Genomic DNA, 19415 nt, shown 5'->3' on the forward strand with positions numbered 1-19415 from the left:
ATCCCTGTTTTAACACAGATACAATTATCCCTATTTTACAGATGAGGAAACTGGGACACAGAAAGGTTAAAGTACTTTTCCAAGAAAACACACAGTGAGTAATAGAGCTGAGTCAAACTCACACAACCTGGACCCAGAATCCATGCTTTTAATGACTACTCTACTGCCTCTCCACTATGGGAAACCAAGGAAGAAAGCACAAGATGCTAAAAGAACAGAATGAGTGAAGACCAGTAAATGAAATTAAGTTGGCAAACTTTTATCATTAAAAATAAATAAGTATATGTATTTAGTTTAAAATACGGCAACATGACCAGGCACAGTAGTCCACGCCTGTAATCCCAGCACTTTGCGGGGCCAAGGCAAGTGGATCACTTGAGCCCAAGAGTTCAAGACCAGCCTGGGCGACATAATAAAACCCCGTCTCTACAAAAAATACAAAAATTAGCCAGGCATGGCGGCAGGCGCCTGTGGTCTCAGTTACTTGGAGGCTGAGATGGGGGGTTGGCTTGAGCCCAGGAGGCAGAGGTTGCAGTGAGCCGCGATCATGCCACTGCACTCCAGCCTGGGCAACAGAGCCAGACCCAGTCTCAAAATAAATAAATAAATAAATAAATAATGCCAACAGACTTGCCAAATACAAGAGCCAAAACCTGGGTCAACCGGCTATTGGAACCAGCTTAAAGGATCCACAAACAACAGACTATATACGTAAGCTATAAGAGATCCCTATGTAGAATACTATATAAGGAATTTTTAAATGACACTTTTAAGGAATAAACAACATACGGAAATGCTTACAAATAAAATGTTAAATAAAAAAGCAGGCACAAAACTGTTTATGTAGCACAAGCCCAAATTTAGAAATATAACATTACATAAAGAAGACTGAAAGGAAAAATATAAAAATATTAATAGTGATCATCTCTTGGTATATGGAATTATAAATAATTTTTATTTTCTACCTGTACCTTTTAGTGTTTTTCAAATTCTTAATGTTGCAAGGACATGTAAAAAGTTTCTATTTCTGGAGAACACATTTTTGGGGGGGACTGATTTTCCTTAAATAAGAGAGAGAATGGGCAAGTTATCCTTTTTTCAAATAAGAAAATAGTATAAAGAGACTAGGCGCGGTGGCTCACGCCTGTAATCCCAGCACTTTGGGAGGCTGAGGCAGGCGGATCACGAGGTCAGGAGATCAAGACCATCCTGGCTAACACGGTGAAATCCCGTCTCTACTAAAAATACAAAAAATTAGCTGGGTGCGGTGGCAGCTGCCTGTAGTCCTAGCTACTCGGGAGGCTAAGGCAGGAGAATGGTGTGAACCCGGGAGGCAGAGTTTGCAGTGAGCCAAGATCAGGCCATTGCACTCCAGCCTGGGCGATAGAGTGAGACTCCGTCTCAAAAAAAAAAAAAAAAAAAAAAAAAAAGAAAGAAAGAAAATGGTATAAAGAAATTAAGATAACAGATTGTACTGAACTTTTCTTTTTCTTTTTTTTTTTTTTTTTTTTTTGAGATAAAGAGTCTTGTTCTGTTGCCCAGGCTGGAGTGCAGTGGCATGATCTTGGCTCACTACCTCACTACAACCTCCACCTCCTGGGTTCAAGCGATTCTCTTGCCTCAGCCTCCCTAGTAGCTGGGACTACAGGTGCGTACTACTATGCCCAGCTAGTTTTTGTATTTTTGGCAGAGGCAGGGTTACACCACGTTGGCCAGGCTGGTCTTGAACTCCCGATCACAGGTGATTCGCCCGCCTCAGCTTCCCAAAGTGCTAGGATTACAGGAATGAGCCACCACACCCGGCCTGAATTTTTATTTCTATTCACTATGATCTTAGCAAGTTTCCAACCCTGTGATCAGCTATTTGATTATTAAATCAAATAACTCCTAGTTGTAATGTAAGCTTTACTGTCCCTACCATGAGCTACCATGCTCACCACAATGCTTCAGTACCTCTACTGAGCTTCAAAACTCAACTCAAGCACTCCCCCTTCTCTGGTCCTGCTCCAAGGCCTCTCTGAGGACTCTTCCCACACCAGACAGAATCAACCACTTCCTCCTTTGTGGTACTCCTCTGCTAAAGATACCTCTGTTATAGCATTTACTAGTCTGTATTGAAATTATTTGTTTATATAGCAGTCTCTCCTAATAGATTGTGGACTCCCCAAGGAACACTGACCAGGTCATATCATTGCCTCCCCATGGCTAGTATGGTGTTCAGCCCTGCTATCTCAGAGTCTGTACTTTCACAAGATCCCCAGGTGAGTCCTATGTATGCTGAAGTTTGAGAAACATGGTTTAGACTCTAGAGCAATCAGTATGAGAAGGGGCTCAACATTCTGTATCTCTAACAGGTTCACAGGTAATGCTGATGCTGCTGGTCTCCTAGACCACGCTTTCAGAAGTGAGAATCCAGGTCAAGTCAGCAGGCCAAATCCTGACAGCCACCTGTTTTTGTGAAAACAGCCAAGTTCATTCATTTACATAGTATCTGTGGCTGCTTTTGCACAATGGCAGAGTTGAGTAGTTGCAGCAGAGACATATGGCCCACAAAACTTTACTATCTGATGCTTTATTGAAAAAGTGTACCAATTCCAGGTGTAGAGGTCTTAGTCTTAAAGTTACATAACTACCTTATATAAACAAATACATTTTTCTAAATCAAAGAAAGCATAAAAATCATTTTCTTCCAGTTCTACCATCTCCTCTTAGGAAAAGAACTACAAAACTTGCAATGTTATGCAAATACATCTAGTTTCAACTATGACTTGATGGCTTTATTCTTCCTGTACCCCAATTAGGAATTTTACACAGTCATTTTCCAAAGTATGTATTTCATACGATCACGCTTGCATTTGATCAAGGCTAATATTTCCTAAAACTAGTATCTCGGGGACCAAATACTGTATCCGGGTTGCTAAAATTACTATAATACATACTACTAACTCAGTCTCTACTTCTAAAGTGCTATTCTAAAAAGCTGCGAAAGGCCAGGTGCAGTAGTGCACACCTGTATTCCCAACACTTTAGGAGGCTGAACTGGGAAGATCACTTGAGCCTAGGAGTTGAAACCAGACTGGGTCCTCTCTAAAAAAATAAAAATAAATTGGTCAGGCATGGTGGCTCATGCCTGTAATCCCAGCACTTTGGGAGGTCAATGTGGGCAGATCACCTGAGGTCAGGAGTTCAAGACCAGCCTGGCCAACATGGCAAAACCCCGTCACTACTAAAATACAAAAATTAGCCAGGCATGGTGGTGCACACCTGTAATCCCAGCTACTCAGGAGACTGAGGCAGGAGAACCACTTGAACCTGGGAGGCGGAAGTTGTAGTGAGCCAAGATTGCGCCACTGCACTCCATCCTGGGTGACAAAGCAAGACTTCGTCTCAAAAAATAAAATAAAATAATAAAATAAAATAAATTAGCTGGGCGTGGTAGCATGCCCCTGTTGTCCTAGCTACTTAAAATCTAAGGCAGGAGGATCTCCTAAGCCCAGAAGTTTGAGGCTACAGTGAGCTGTGATCACACCACACCACTGTACTCTAGCCTGGGTAACAGAGAGAGAGATCCTGTCCACACACACACACACACACACACAAACACACACACAGCCATGAAAAACAGATGTAAAAGTCCATTTCAAAATTTTGGTGCATACAAAGCTAGTGGCAGCACACAGAAGTTCTGATATCACCTACTGATGTCCACCAAATGACAAGACAAAAGAAAGGCGTTTGCTGTGTAAGATGCAATCTCCAGCATTCTCCACAGAGAAGCACCAGCCATGAGTCCAGGGACATGAACTTAAAAAAACAAACTATTCAATTTTCAAAAAGCGCACAGGTTAGGGTGGTCTAACTAAGGAGGTTTCAAGAATATATCAGACACTTTGGATTATCAGTTTACATTTACTATGGCTTAATTCCACTCTTGGTTTATACTCCCCAACCCAAAATCCCACCATAAAAGATTGCCCTCCTCCATCAAGTTTATACTCTTGAGATATTTATACAGTTGTCTATTTCTGCTATCGTGGTTTAGCCAAGTTACATGGTTTTCATTTATACTTTCTTCATCAGTCAGCCCCTCCAGTCTCTTAATCATTCCTGTGGGTCTTCTGTGAACTCTCTCCAGCTGATCCCCAACGATCTGGTAATGAGGTGCCTCCAAATGACTGCAGCCTTCCAGGGACAGCCTCATTAGTCAGAACAGGATGAACTCACTCTCCTCAGTTCCATGACATACTACTCCTGAGCAGGCAATCCCCCAAATCACAGAAATCCACTGTGCTGCCATATTAGACTGTACCTTGTTCTATAACTCCCAGATTTGGACATTGGGGCATGCTAGAATGTGCTAGAAGCCAGAGGATAAATGATCCATGTTCCCACGGCATCTATTTCACTAGAGGATGAATGACTGGGGGGAAAAAAATTTCATGTTAAATCAAATTCATAGATAACAAAACAGAATGTAATATTTGCATGAATTTCTAAAGATAAAACATGGATATGTTGAATATATTCATAGATATTCTGAACTTGAACAGAAAGGCTGCTTGGGCCTCTGCTCCCAGCACCAAGGAGTTAACATATCCTTTACCACTAGAAGTACTTGAGCCAAAACCCTCACTCAACTTCTGATCTACTGTGCATTACCTTACTCATACCATATACTCACATTTTAAATGATATTATTTTTCTGCTATGTTTCCCCATCCTAGATATCTATATTTATTTTCTCTTTGCCTAAAATCTTTTGCTGCAGGAACACGTGTCATTTATCTTCTGGCTTCTAGAACATTCTTGCATGCCATGATGCCCAAATCTGGGAGGCATGAAATAGGGTTACAGTCTAATTCACTCTATAATTCACAGACTACCAACATCTATAGGTTCCTCTGCATCGTTCATTCTTCATTCATTTCACATTTCTTGAGCATTTGCTATATGCCGGGCTGTGTGCTAAAAGCTAAAGTCACAAGGATAAATAAGACAGGGTGCTTTCTTAACCTCGATGAACTTGGTCCGCCATGGGAGAAGGACAATGCAATGTTGCAAGTGCCAGAAAAGAGGAATAAGCAAAGTATGGAGGGCAGAGGAAGGAGAAGTAACTGTATGCGCAAGTGGAAAAGCAGAGACAACACAGCTGATTACTTAAGAATGAGTAAGCAGGCTGGGCATGGTGGTTCATACCTGTAATCCCAGCACTTTGGGAGGCTGAGGTGAGAGAATGGCTTGCGCCCAGGAGTTCAAGACCAATCTGGGTAACATAGTGAGATCCCATCTCTAAAAAAAAAAAAAGCTGGGTGTGGCGGTATGCACCCATGGTCCCAGCTACTCAGGAGGCTGAGGTGGGAGGATCATTTGAGCCCAGGAGACTGAGGCTGCAGTGAGCCCTGACTGCTCCACTACACTTCAGACCTTGTGAAGAGCAAGACTTTGCCTCCAAAAAAAACCAGTGTTTAGAAAGACCACCTGGGGCTAAACTAGGATGATTACCATGTAGTGGTTAAGAGCATGAATCTTACTACTGAATGATCTTAGACAAGTTACAGCAGGTCCTCAAACGACATCAGTTTCATTCAACACTGTTTTCTTATGATTCTGAAGAGTAAAAAAATTGACTCTTGGCAGGCACCAATGTGTGGAGTTCACACATTCTCTGTGTGGGTTTTCTCTGGATACTTGGATTTCCTCCCACATCCCAAAGATGTGCGCTTCAGAGTTAACTGGCATGTCTAAAGTGTCCCAGTCTAAGTGACGGTGAGGGGGGTGTGTGTGTGTGTGTGTGTGTGTGTATGTGTGTGTGTGTGAGAGAGAGAGAGAGAGCACGAGCAAGAGAGAAAGAGAGAGACAGCGCACAAGCGAGAGAGCCCTGCAATAGAATGGCGTCCCATCCAGCGCTGGTTCCCAACTTGCACCCTAAGCCCTGGCCACCCTCAATCGTGGACTGGAATAATTGGGTAAATGTTATAATTATCTAACTTGTTTTTATCAATCTTTCTTATACATACTGCTCTCATTTATTTTAATATGTATATTATGTTCTGGTCTTTATTTAAAATAGTTTGGTGATATTTTTGTGACCAGAAATATGCCATAGGAACTTAATTCTTGTTTATATCAATTAGCCAATTGATAACCATGGTAAAACTGGTTATCAATATACATCATTTTGTTTGAAGTAGAAGTTTCCAAGAACCTATCGACATCAAGTGAGGACTTGCTGTAAACTTCTCTTCAGTTGCCTCATATGTAAAATGGAGATGCACTGAGAAAAGGAACGAATCTGCTGCTCTTGGGGAGCAAGACTTGGAGAATAAGGACAAGGAGAATTGCTTGAGACTAAAACTTTACACCCAGGTGACATGGAGTGCCTTGGGGGACAAGGCTCTATGCACAGACCAGGCTGCTGGGTTGCCAGGTTATGAGGGTGGTTTGTGCCAGGCCACAACAGCTCAACCCACAGTAAGTGAGGAAGATGGCTTGAATCTACCTGAAGGACTCACTGGTTTTCCAGAGAGATTCCATGTGGAAATAACTACAGCAACAATCCAAAATAATGGATTTTCCAGTGTTCTCTGAAGGATGATGATAACAAGAATCGACATTTAATGAGAACTTACTATGTGCCAGGCACTGTATAAAGTGCTTCATCTATATTATCTCATTTAACTCTCACATCAACCATATGAGGAAAGCATACTTTATCCATATTTTATAGATTAGGAAACAGAAGCACAGAAAGCTAAAATAACTTGCCTGTAGCCACCCAGTTTATCAGTGAAGAAGTCAAGCAATGTGATTCCAGAGCTTACACTCTTTCTCTGCTCTTAACTGGGAATACTGATGTATCAAAAAGAACTTCCAGAAGGGGGGAAAAAGATATTATTCTTGGGATAGGAAGAATTAAGCTCAGAAATATTTAATTTGGAATTTTAGCCAGGTGCTGTGGCTCACACCTGTAATTCCAGCATTTGGGGAGGCCGAGGCAGGTCAATCACGAGGTCAGGAGATCGAGACCATTCTGGCTAACATAGTGAAACCCTGTCTCTACTAAAAATACAAAAAAATTAGCTGGGCATGGTGGCATGCGCCTGTATTCCCAGCTACTGGGGAAGCTGAGGCAGGAGAATTGCTTGAACCCGGGAGGCGGAGGTTGCAGTAAGCTGAGATCACGCTACTACACTCCAGTCTGGGCAACAGAGCGAGAGTCCCTCTCAAAAAAAAAAAAAGGAATGTTAAAGAAATATGACTTCATTTTAGACTTTAAGCAACAAAAAAACAAAAGATGTTTTTTAACCAAGAGAGAAAAAGGATCACACATTTTAAATGAAGTAACTCTGGGGACAATGTGAAAGACTCTGAAGGGGGACAGACCCATTAATGAGCACAAGATAAGGGGCTACTGGTCCAATGGAGTAGCTATACACTGGCCACAATATAGACAGGGTCCAACGTAGACCCTCATTAGTCACATTGGTTGAGGGTAGCCAGGGCTTAGGGTGCAAGTTGGGAACCAACCCTGGATGGGTTGCTGTCCTGCTTTATGCTCTCAGAAGCAACAGGATCAATGATCTGTGAAGTCAAATGAATAAACAAGAGGAAGAAGCCAAGGAAAAAGGCAAATTTTCTATGGTTGGGAGCCTGGATAAATGAAGGAGAATTAAGGAGGCAAAGCAAACATGAAAGAAAAGATGTATTAGTCCATTTTCATGCTGCTGATAAAGACATATCCAGAGACTGGTTAATTTATAAAGAAAAAGAGGTTTAATGAACCCACAGTTCCATGTGGCTGGGGAGGCCTCACAAATCACGGTGGAAGGTGAAAGGCATGTCTTACATGGCAGCAGGCAAGACAGAATGAGAGCCAAGCGAAAAGAGAAACCCCTTATAAAATCATCAGATCTTGAGAGACTTATTCACTACCACAAGAACAGTATTGGGGAAACTGCCTCCGTGATTCAATTATCTCCCACTGGATCCCTCCCATAACACATGAGAATTATGGGAACTATAATTCAAGATGAGATTTGGATGGGGACACAGCCAAATCATATCATTCCACCCCTGGCCCCTCCCAAATCCCATGTCCTCACATTTCAAAACCAATCATGCCTTCCCAACAGTCCTCCAAAGTCTTAACTCATTTCAGTATTAACTCAAAGTTCACAATCCAAAGTCTCATCTGAGACAAGGCAAGTCCCTTCTGCCTATGACCCTGTAAAATCAAAATCAAGTTAGTTACTTTCTAGATACAATGGGAGTACAGGCAATGGGTAAATATACCTGTTCCAAATGGGAGAAATTGGCCAAAACAAAGGGGCTGCAGGTCCCATGCAAGTCCAAAATCCAGCAGGGCAGTCAAATCTCAAAGCTCCAAAATGATCTCCTTTGACTCCATGTCTCACATCCTGGTCACGCTGATGCAAGAGGTGGGTTCCCATGGTCTGGGGCAGCTCCACCCCGTGGCTTTGCAGGGTACAGCCTCCTCCCCAGCTGCTTTCACGGGCTAGCACTGAGTGCCTGAGGCTTTTCCAGGCACATGGTACAAACTGTCAGTGAATCTACCACTCTGGGGTCTGGAGGACAGTGGCCCTCTTCTCACAGCTCCACTAGACAGTGCCCCAGTGGGGACTCTGTGTGGGAGCTTCAAGCCCACATTTCCCTCCCACATTGCCCTAGCAGAGGTTCTCCATGAGGGCCCCACCCCATAGCAGACTTCTGCCTAAACATTCAGGAGTTTCCATATACCCTCTGAAATCCAGGCAGAGGTTCTCAAACCTCAATTCTTGACTTCTGTGTACCCACAGGCTCAACATCACGTGTAAGCTGCCAAGGCTTGGGGCTTGCACCTTCTGAAGCGACAGCCCAAGCTGTACCTTGGCTCCTTTCGGCCACAGCTGGAGCAACTAGGGCACAGGGCACCAAGTCCCCACACCGCACACAGCGGGGGGACCTGGGCCCTGCCTTCAAAACCATTTTTTCCTCCTAGGCCTCCAGGTCTGTGATGGGAGTGGCTGCTATGAAAACCTCTGACATACCCTGGAGACACTTTCCCCATTGTCTTGGTGATTTAGCTCCTCTTTATTTATGCAAATTTCTGTACCCAGCTTGAATTTCTCCTCAAAAAATGGGTTTTTCTTTTCTATCGCCACTGTCAGGCTGCAAATTTTCCAAACTTTTATGCTCTGCTTCCCTTTTAAACGTTAAGTTCCCATTTCAGATCATCTCTCTCAAGCTCAAAGTTCCACAGATTTCTAGGCCAGAAGCAAAATGCTTCCAGTCTCTTTGCTAAAGCATAACAAGAGTGACCTTTGCTCCAGTTCCCAACAAATTCCTCATCTCCATCTGAGACCACCTCAGCCTGGATTTCAATGTCCATATCATCACCATTTTGTTCAAAGTAATTCAACAAGTCTCCAGGAAGTTTCAAACTTTCCCACATTTTCCTGTCTTCCTCTGAGCCCTCCAAACTGTTCTAACCTCTGCCTATTACCCAGTTCCAAAGTTGCTTCCACATTTTCAGGTATCTTTACAGCACCGCCTCACTCCCAGTACCAATTTACTCTATTAGTCCATTTTCACACTGCTGATAAAGACATACTAGAGACTGGGTAATTTATAAAGAAAAAAGGCTGAATGGACTCATAGTTCCACATGGCTGGGAGGCCTCACAACCATGTCAGAAGGCAAAAGGCATGTCTTACATGGCAGCAGGCAAGAGACAATGAGAGCCAAGCGAAAGGGGAAACCCCTTATAAGATCAACAGATATTGTGAGACTTATTCACTACCGTGAGAACAGTATGAGGGAAACCACCCCATGATTCAATTATCTCCCACTGGGTCCCTCCCACAACAATGGGAATTATGGGAGCTAAAATTCAAGGTGAGATTTGGGTGGGGACACAGCCAAACCATATCAAAAGATAATGAGAATTAAACATATTAAGTTTGGAGTGTCTACAGGATATCCAGGTGAATACATTCAAAAGGTACATAGAAATACATTTGTATCACACACAAAATGTAGTCCTTCGTGTGTAGCATTTTTTCACTTAGCATAATGGTTCTTAAGATTCATACATGTTGTTACACGTTTCGGTAGTTCACTCCTTTTTCCTGCAGAGTAGTACTCCATTAAATGGACATACATTTAATGCAATCTGTTTATCCATTCACCAGATGAAGGACATTTGGGTTATATCCAGTTTGGTGGTATCGTGGATAAAGCTGCTATGAACATTAAGCTACAAGTCTGTGTAGACACATGCTTTCATTTCTCTTGGGTAAATATCTAAGAATGGGATTGCTGGGTCATATGGTAAGTATCTATTTAACTTACAAGAAACTGCCAAACTGTTTACCAAAGTGGCTGGACCACTTTGCATTTCCACCAGCCATGCACAAGAGGCAGGTTGCTCTACATCCACCAACACTTGGTACTGTCTTTTAATTTTACCCATTCTAATAGATGTGAAGTGGTATCTCATTGTGATTTTAATTTGCATTTCCCTAAGGACTAACAATATTGAGTATTTTTTTCATGTGTTTATTGGTTATTTGTATTAGTTTCTTTGAAGTATCTATTCAAATCTTTTGTCTTTTTTAAAAATCAAGCTGTTTGTCTTCTTACTATTGAGTTGTAAGAGTTCTTTATACATTCTAAATGTGAAATATCTGAGAAAGGTATCAGTTAATTTAGAAAGTTTATTTTGCCAAGGTTGAAGACGCATGCCCAGGACACGGCCTCATGAGGTCCTGATGACATGTGCCCAAGGTGGTTGGGGCACAGCTTACTTTTATACATTTTAGGGAGACATGAGACATCAATCAAGATGTATACTGGCTCAGTCCAGAAAGGCGGGACAACTTGGAATAGGGAGGGGGGCTTCCAGGTGAGAAAAATGGTTGCATTATTTTGAGTTTCTGATTAGCCCTTCCAAAGGAGGCAATCAGATATGCATCTATCTCGGTAAGTAGAGGGATGACTTTGAATAGAATGGGACACAGATTTGCCCTAAGCAGTTCCCAGCTTTACTTTTCTCTTTAGTTTAGTGATTTGGGGGCCCCTAGACTTATTTTCCTTTCACATAAATATAAGTCCTTTATTAGATAAACATTTTGCAAATATTTTCTGTGGTTTGCCTCTTCATTTTCTTAACAGAAAATACACTTTTTAAAGAGTAAAAGTTTCTAACTTTGATGAAAGCCAACATAAATTTTTTCTTCATAGTTTGTGGTTTTTGTGTTCTATTTTTTAAAACTCTGCCTAGCTCAAGGTCACAAAGATTTTCTCCTGGTTTTTTTCTAGAGGTTTATCTAAATGTTTCACAAGAGAAAATTCTCTCGTCAAATTTTTTAACAAGACTTTTTAAAACTCCTGCATTCCATTTATCTCATAGTCATTAAGTTTTATTCCCTTTGTTTCTTTCAAATTCAATGCCACACGTTACCATGCACTATTTAAGTTATAGTCTTTTGTTGTTTTTTTTTTTTGAGACAGAGTTTCGCTCTTGTTGCCCAGGCTGGAGTGCAAGGGCGCCATCTCGGCTCACTGCAACCTTTACCTTCCAAGGTTCAAGCGATTCTCCTGCCTCGGCCTCCCAAGTAGCTGGGATTATAGGCATGCGCCACCACGCCCAGCTAATTTTGTATTTTTAGTAGAGACGGGGGTTTCTCCATGTTGGTCAGGCTGGTCTCGAACTCCCGACCTCTGGTGATTCACCCACCTCGGCCTCCCTAAGTGCTGGGATTACAGGCATGAGCCACCATGCCTGGCCCCAGTTATAGTCTATTTCTGAATTTGGAAAGATTTTAATATTTTAACAGATTTTTCCTCTCTTCAATCTAGTAAATGGAATGCTTAAGTTTAGCCAAGGTTTTAGTCCCTCACTTCTCTCCAAATCCACATAAGACCTCTGCACCCCTGATACTGGTTCTTAAAACAACTAAATTCCACAACCCAGAACATGCACCTTAAAGTTAAGCCAGGGGCAATAAACTACTTACCCTTCTGGCTTTAACGAGAGTCTTCTATAAGATCATTCCCATCTTACTGAGTCACTCTAACCTGTGATGAGACTGGAAAACGTTGTCCTATAATCACTCACGGGTTAAATTAAAATTTAGGCTTATAAAGGTTAAGCTAACCAAGACAAAAGTAATTCTGCATTTCTTAATTCAATTTGGATTCTCTCTATTGCACCATTCTCTCTAAAACAAGACAGAGTTCTTCAGACCTGTATTTCTTTTTGTATACTACACACAAAGGCATAGCTTAGATTCAGCTGTCTCTGGAGTCGTTTGCCATTCATTCTCAGCACAGTTTAGAGAAAGCAGGAAAAAGGGATTCAAAGCTAATGTAAGTATAATGGAAAACAAGAAGTGAGAATTTACCATTGCTCATTTTGTAACCTCATGGGCAGAAAAACAAAAGAGAAAACTGGCTCATCTATGTCACTGTCCCATTCTTAACCCTAAATCTAGAAAATACTAGCTTCAGTTTCCTCTTCCCTCCTATCCTGATGTGTTTTCTATACACAAAACTGACTCTACTATGCCTGAGCCACAGAGGACAGGCCCCCATGTTCCCATCTCATGGCAGCTTTTATGCTTAGGTGACCTTGGACCACTGAATCTTGGCTATAACAGGAAGATTTTAAAAGTAATTCTTTGAACCTGACAAGCCGTCTCCCTCAATAAGTCTAGGAAGCTATTATTCCATTAACTGCGCCTGAAGTGGCAGGCACACAGCCAGATCTGCAGCCCAGTCGGGTGGAACTGGAATGGTCACACATATACTTAAAAGCTAACTCTGCCTCTACTACCATCCATTACTTTCAATTCTGTGCTTATTTTTAAGGAAAATAAATTATTTATATAATTGAAAGGAAAAACAATGTTATTTAAATGAGCATTTTGTAGCTAAAATTTCAAGAAGAAAAACCCAACTAGCCACAGAAATGGCACCCTAAGATAGCTGGATTTGAAGGAGAAACTCAACACTTACCTCTATTCAAAACAAAATTTCTGTTGACCTAATAATCAATTTTACCAAAGAAAGGTCTATTAATTTCTTCAAATGCATATTAAGAAGCAACCACATGCCAAGCAGTATGTTGGACCCTAAAGATTCCAGAATGAGTAAAATATCCTCAACACTTTAGAAACATAAAAGCTTAGTAAAGAAGACAGACAAGTAAATAATTACGTAGTTATACTTCCATGTAGTAAAATCTATGAGGTGAGCATAGAGGGTATGGATGGATACCTTAATCAAGATCAGCTCTTAGCTTCTCAGGAAAATTCACATCACCCTCCTGGAAGCAAAGCCAACTCTTCCATAGAGTTAACAATGCTTTGGGGGTCAAGGAATACAAAACACTACCTATGAAGTATTACTTATTCTCAGGGTCAATGACTCTCTTCAACACTGGTCAGATGGGATTCTTGGACCACATACATAGCAAAGAAAAAGCACTCACTGGAAATACCAACTTATTTATCAAAATTATACATGATCTGGTCGGGCACAGTGGCTCATGCCTGTAATCCCAGCACTTTGGGAGGCCAAGGCGGGCGGATCACCTGAGGTCAGAATTTCGAGATCAGCCTGGCCAATATGGTGAAATCCCATCTCTACTAAAAATACAAAAATTAGCCAGGCATGGTGGCGGGCGCCTGTAATCCCAGCTACTCGGGAGGCTGAGGCAGGAGAATAGTTTGAACCCAGGAGGCAGAAGCGGCAGTGAGCCAAAATGGAGCCATTGAACTCCAGCCTAAAAAAAAAACTCCATTTAAAAAAAAAAAGAGGCCGGGTGCGGTGGATCACACTGGTAATCCCAGCACTTTGGAAGGCCGAGGTGGGCGGATTACGAGGTCAGGAGATCGAGACCACCCTGGCTAAAACGGTGAAATCCCGTCTCTACTAAAAATACAAAAAATGGCCGGGCACGGTGGCTCACACCTGTAATCCCAGCACTTTGGGAGGCCGAGGTGGGTGGATCACAAGGTTAGGAGATCGAGACCTTCCTGACTAACACCTTGAAACCCCGTCTCTACTAAAAATACAAAAAATTAGCTGGGTGTGGTGGTGGGCGCCTGTAGTCCCAGCTACTTGGGAGGCTGAGGCAGGAGAAAGGCGTGAACCCAGGAGGCCTGGAGCTTGCAGTGAGCCGAGATCACGCCACTGCACTCCAGCCTGGGCGACAGAGCGAGACTCGTCTCAAAAAAAAAAAAAAAAAAAAAAAAATTAGCCAGGTGTGGTGGCGGCGAGCACCTGTAATAGCAGCTGCTTGGGAGGCTGAAGCAGGAGAATGGCACGAACCTGGGAGGTGGAGCTTGCAGTGACCCGAGATCGCACCACTGCACTCCAGCCTCGGCGACAGAGCACGACTCTGTCTCAAAAAAGAAATTACCAGGCCGGGCGCGGTGGCTCACGCCTGTAATCCCAGCACTTTGGGAGGCCGAGGCGGGAGGATCACGAGGTCAGAAGATCGAGACCATCCTGGCTAACACGGTGAAACCCCGTCTCTACTAAAAATACAAAAAATTAGCCGGGCGTGGCGACGGGCACCTATAGTCCCAGCTACTCGGGAGGCTGAGGCGGGAGAACGGCGTGAACCCAGGAGGCGGAGCTTGCAGTGAGCTGAGATGGCGTCACTGCACTCCAGCCTGGGCGACAGAGCAAGACCTCCGCCTCAGAAAAAAAAAAAAAAAAGAAATTACACATGATCTAACTGGAATGTGGTATTCTGGATTCAGTTTGGGTACAGAAAAAGGAAATTAGTGGAGAAACCTGTGAAATCCAAATAAAGTTATAGTTTAGTAATAGTATTGTACCAATGTTAATTTCTTAGACGTGACAGTATGTGCCATGGTTATGTAAGAAGTTAACATTAGGAGAAGCTGGGTGAAAGGTATACAGGAATACTCTGTACTATCTTTGCAACTTTTTTATAAATTTAAAATTATTCCACAATTTAAAACAATTTAATTACATATGGTGCTCCCCTTTACATTCTCACTCCCCCTCAGAATTCTAATCATGTCTCCCTAATCATTGCCCCAATTCAGGTAATGCTGGCCTAAAACTTTTTAAACATCTTTTTTAACCCTTTCTATGAACAGCCTACCTGGGATTTCTTCTTTACCAAGACATGAAAAATAGATCACACTTGGGAAGTTTTAACTGTTTTCTGTTCCTAATAGGTTTACCATATATACCAGGTGTACCTTGAATTTGAACTTCCCAAAGCGGACAAGAGAGGGGTTAAAATAACATGCTCTGGGTCTCTGGATAAAAGCAAGGGGACATTACAGAAAATATGTTGTATATTAACAGATTATCTAATCTCTGGCCAAAAAGTACAATACATAGAAAATCAATTAACAGATGTTAACTATTAGCATCTCAACAGTAACAAGCTGCACTGAAATAAATGCCTTTGCTCTGAAAAACATGATGCAAATTGCTCAACTATTCAAGATAACAAAAACTCATAAAATCATATGGAACCATTCAATTAGACTAAATGACAAAACATGTATCTACCATGACTATTTAGTTTCTAATAGCTAAGTGAATACCCATCTTTCTCCATAAACCCTATCTTGTAGAACAGTCTTCAAAAGAGCTACCAGGAAAACATCACTATGGTGCTGTAACACCATATCAACAGCTCAGGCATGCGTGTGTGTACACACACATACATACACACAAACTGCAATAAGGTTAAACAACCTCAAAAGTTTGAAAACTACTACATGAAAGAACATTAGTGAAGGCTAAGCATTCAGAACCCTTCAAAGAAAAAGAAACCAAAGAAAAATAACTGAAATTTAAACCCAAGTTAGTTAATAGCTAAAGTCATTTAAAAGGTAAAATGGTCAAGCACAGTGGCTCATGCCTCTTCTCCCAGCTACTCAGGAAGCTGAGGTGGGAGGATGGCTTGAGGCCAGGAGTTCAAGATCAGCCTGGGCAACATACCAAGATCTAATAAATAATAAATAAAAGGTAAAATGATACACTGGAGTCCATTAAGGTCATAAAATCTGATATATTACATGGTACTAATATGTTGATAGTATTAAATAAATATTACACAACAGTACTCTGACCTGGACCACTTACAGAAAGATGAACAGGAAGAGTAATTCCTCCAAAATATTTCAACTCCCACATCTCTATTCAGCCACCAACCATACTTTATCTGTTTACAAGTCTTTCTCTAATACAGGACTGTGGTGAGATTGCCCAGGACAGAATGGGCCCTCAATAAATGCTTTCTGAATGAATGACCAAGCAGCAGTAATCTATCTCTGAGGTATTCTTACAAACCAATTCAATATCAAGACCTCAGAAGCAGAACATGCTGTATGCCATGCTACCACATTTAGGGGCAGGCAAGTTAATTGAAAAATAATTAACAGCGACTAATGTTTGTTGGGAGAAAAAAAGTCCTATCATGTAAGTCAGAAAAATAAATGTAAAAACTATAACTTGAAAATGGACAAAAAAGTGAATCTACTTATAACTTTCTAACATTGAAATACAAGATGTTCTTTAAGGAGTCTTTCATTATCCAGAATAATTTTATAAAGAAATTTGATACCAACTTAAATTAGTAAGTTAGACCAATTAGTGAATGGAATGAAGTCTAAGCCCAATTATGTGTTCAAACTGTTGTGTTCAATGCCTTGGGTGATTTTTTCCCTTCAAGACTGCAGAAAAATGCAAAACAACCCTCTTGACTGCTGAGAAGGACTAAAATCATTTCTTTTCCTCACAAGTATGTGCCCAAAAGCAATTACTTTCTGCTCCCATCCACCACAAATCAACACCACCTCCCGGCTTCCCATTCCCCACTTTCCATCCCCATCAAAGAATGCTGTAGAGTATCTGACCACTTTCATTTTATGCTATAAGAACCTCAGATTGCAATAAAATTACAATGCAACAAAAACAAATTTTTCTAAGTATGTTCTCATCCCCCATGGTGTTCCTACACTAATTTAGCTCCCTATTAGGTATTAACAATCAAGGAAATCAGAACACTCTCAATAGAGGTTACAATAGAAATTACAAATGGCCTTTTTTTAAGTTGTTGTTGTTCATGGATTCCAAAATTCAAAGTATACATTACCAGAAGAGTGTTTTTCTGTCAGTGCCTAAATTTACATGCAAATTACTATTTAATGATATGCAATTTTCCCTCTGAACCTATATATAATACTAATCAGTCAAATGTTTAAAAAGAATAACTGACCACGTTATTTTAGTTTTTAGACAATAAAAAGCCTATTGTCTAATCACCAAGAGATACATCAAAAAACTGGTTACTATTAGCTCTACACATGAATGACAGCTTGACAGAGACAAGCTGCTACAAAAGATTAGGAACTTCTAGTGACCACCAATGGGGTAAAGCAGAAGGCACGTACAGTATCTGTAGCTACCATTTCTACATCAAAAATTCAGAGCCCACAGATATGTAAACTATCAAGCTATCTAAATGAATGTGTGCCTGAAAGAGAAAGGAGAAGGAGAAAAACAATTTACACCCAAATCAACAGAAGAAATCACCCTGCGATTGAGCGTCCCAGGACCTTAAAACTTAATGTTTTGAGGTTTATGAACACATTCAAGTTCCAGTGCAACTATGTTAAAATAAAATTGGGCTGGTGCCAGGCGCGGTGGCTCACGCCTGTAATGCCAGCACTTTGGGAGGCCAAGGTGGGCGGATCACCTGAGGTCAGGAGTTCAAGACCAGCCTGACCAACATGGAGAAACCCTGTCTCTACTAAAAATACAAAATTAGCCAGGCGCAAAATTAGTGTTGGCGCACGCCTGTAATCCCAGCTACTCAGGAGGCTGAGGCAGAAGAATCGCTTAAACCTGGGAGGTGGAGGTTGTGGTGAGCGAGATCGCACCACTGCACTCCAGCCTGGGCAACAAGAGCGAAACTAACTCCGTCTCAAAAAAAAAAAAAAACAAAAAAACAAAAAAACTGGGGCTGGGCACAGTGGCTCACGTCTGTAATCCCAGCACTTTGGGAGGCCGAGGCGAGCAGATCACCTGAGGTCAGGAGTTTGAGACCAGCCTTGCCAACATGGTGAAACCCCATCTCTACTAAAAATACAAAAATTAGCAAGGTATGGTGGCACACACATGCCTGCAGTCCCAGCTACTCGGGAGGCTGAGGCAGGAGAATTGCTTGAACCTGGGAGGGGGAGGTTGCTGTGAGCCAAGATCGCGCCACTGCACTCCAACCTGGACAGCAGAGAGAGGCTCTGTCTCAAAAATAAAATAAAATAAAATAAAATAAAATTGGCATAAAATTCCAACCCTGCCACACATCCTCAAGTTGGAAGACACACAATGGTAACAATAGAAAACACTCTGAGTAGTCTGGTTTACACTCTTCTAGGGACCTCGCATGTTAACTATGAATAAATATAAGTCCTGATAACATCCCAATAAAAGAGTGCTATTATGATTATCTCCATTTTACAGATAAAGAAACTAAGATGCAGATAGATTAACTCGCCCAATGTCATGGCGAGTTATGAGGCAGAGCAAGGATTTTAACCCCATCAGTCAGACTCCAAAGTTCGTGTTAAACAATAAACGTGTTTTCATCATAAAGGTTATACAATGGTCACCTTCTTTTTTAAACCTGATAACATTTTTTACTTCCAACTCTAGGATAGTATCATGCAACAGGAGAAGTATGACAGAGGTACCCATTCCGTTCCCAGCTTGATCAGTAGCTAGAGAATAGAAGACAAAGTGTAAAAAAAAAAAAGGAAAAGAAAAAAAGAAATAAAAGTACAGACTTTGGAATCACGAGACTCAAACAGACCCCTGAACAAAGTCTGGGGCTCAGTTTCCCCATATGTAAAATAAGAGTATTTATGTTATTGAAAAGGTCAAAGAAGGTAATGTGAATAAAGTGACAAGTACAGTATATAGGATGGGAGTTTTCATTTAAAGTTTACAGACATCCAGAGGGTCCACGGATGGGCTTCAGAGTCCACCAATCTCATAAAGTGTATTACAAACTGTATGTCTGCCCATTTTTTAAAGAATTGTTCCTGGCTTTCCACAAACTTTCAAGAAATAAGTTATCTCCAAAAAGTTAAGAACCACTGGAATACATAGCAGGTACTCAAAGAAAAAAGCTACCTTTCGCTCCTTGTTCTCACAAATTCTCCCTTTTTACTTAAAGATGACACACCAAGGCTTCACAATAAACATGCATTGTTTCTCACCATTTTCTTGGCTTGGGTAAGTAGTAACATATGCAAGCTTATGCCCCAATTCTCTAGCGATAGTCTAGGCCCTCAAACACTGCTTCATTTCTCTCTTCACCGAGAGGAGTACACGGTATATACTCGAGAAGAATC

General features: G+C 41.5%; 1 protein-coding gene across 10 annotated transcripts in view; it reads right to left on the reverse strand.

The window, feature by feature from the left end:
* AREL1 (apoptosis resistant E3 ubiquitin protein ligase 1) overlaps window positions 1-19415 on the reverse strand; it is a 52334-nt gene that overhangs the window by 32483 nt on the left and 436 nt on the right. The window contains exon 1 of one of the 10 annotated variants that reach the window (XM_063651858.1): window positions 8293-8311. The exons of the other annotated variants lie outside the window; for them this stretch is intronic. The gene's annotated coding sequence lies outside the window, so the exon portion shown is untranslated. Of the gene's footprint in view, window positions 1-8292; window positions 8312-19415 lie in introns of those variants that run through there. 10 annotated transcript variants of the gene reach the window in all.

Source organism: Pongo pygmaeus, chromosome 15 (genome assembly GCF_028885625.2).
Source record: "Pongo pygmaeus isolate AG05252 chromosome 15, NHGRI_mPonPyg2-v2.0_pri, whole genome shotgun sequence".
Lineage (NCBI taxonomy): Eukaryota > Metazoa > Chordata > Mammalia > Primates > Hominidae > Pongo > Pongo pygmaeus.